Source organism: Orycteropus afer, unplaced genomic scaffold, assembly GCF_000298275.1.
Source record: "Orycteropus afer afer isolate SDZICR_OR568_19922 unplaced genomic scaffold, OryAfe1.0 scaffold00360, whole genome shotgun sequence".
Classification (NCBI taxonomy): domain Eukaryota; kingdom Metazoa; phylum Chordata; class Mammalia; order Tubulidentata; family Orycteropodidae; genus Orycteropus; species Orycteropus afer.
In genome coordinates, this window is record NW_006921947.1 from 368820 (window position 1) to 370218 (window position 1399).

A 1399-nucleotide genomic window follows, 5' to 3' on the forward strand; every position below is an offset into this window, starting at 1 on the left:
CTTCTGTGTCTGTGTTAATTGGTTTCCCTTTTCTTTGTTGAAGAGGGTCTGTGCAATCCTTCTTCCTAGTCCGCCATCTTGCCCCACCTGAGAACAGTTTTTTATGGTTGAAGATGGCAATCAGGGCATGAAATCAAATGTGCATGAACCGTTGAATGTGAAAATTTGCTTTGTAAATTTGCACCCAAAGCACAATTAAAAGGGAAAAAATTCTGTTCCTACCATTTGCAAAAAAAGAAAGAAAATCCTGGTGATCAACTTTGGAAAAATCAGCCACTGAAAACTCTGTGGAATACAGTTCTACTCTGACATGCGTGGGTTCACCATGGTTGGGACTGACTCAATGGCAACTGGTTTGGTTTTTTTTATGGTACATACCAAGAAGTGGTCAAGCCAGATTTGCTGGTCCTACATCGCTTCTTTGCTAATCTGTGGCCATAAACCTACGGTAGAACAAGTCACATTCTAGAGAAAGCAGCACAATGGAAAATGGTGTGGAGAAGGAAACAGGAGGCATGGAAATGACCAAAGCATTACTCTCGGAACAAAAGGTTGTTAATAGGCCTTTTCCTGACTCAGAGTTTCCTCCAAGGTCTCAAAGCCAAGCACGAAGTTAAGTACCCATCAGTTCTAAAGATGTGCTGGACCATCTTGCTGGGCTTACTAGGTGGTGAACTCCAAGCTGTGTTGCCGTCCATGGCCCCTCAGCTGTCTTCAGCTGATGCAGAAAAGAAGGGGGAGAGATCCAAGAAGAGAGCTGTAAGAGCTCTGGAAGCTTCCTTTCCTGAACTGCACACAAGTGGACAGGAACTTTGAGAGAACCACTCAGAGATGCTGGCAGGTATCCTGTGTCACAAAAGGACACAGGGCAAGGTACTTGGCTCTTCTGAAAATCTTAATAGGCAAGAAGGCTGATGGAGCTGCCTGTGAAGGCAAGGAGAGTGGCTGCTGAGGGAGCAGAGTCTGTTTCCAGGCCTTGCTGGAAGGCAGACTGCTGGCTTCTTCCCACAGGCCAAGTGCACATCAGGCCAGTAGCTGGGGTTGGGTCATCCTGGAAGGACCCTGACCAACAAGTCTGCTTGCAGGCGAAGTGACCCAATAGAAAAAGGCTGTGTGGGAGGTGCCACCAGAAGCAGGAGATGGTGGATTCAACCAAACCGTGTATCACGTATACCAGGGAATGGGTGAATGAGGAGCCCCTGCAAGCAAGGAAGTCTCCGGGAAAAAAAACAGAAGTGGATCCACAAAGAGAACAAAAGAGGCAGTATCTGGCCATCAAAACACAGAGGACTCCAATACCAAACCAAAAAACCAAATTCACTGCCACTGAGTTGGTTCTGACTCATACCAACCCCTCCTTGCGTTTCCGAAGCAATATCTCTACAGAAGTAGATTGCCC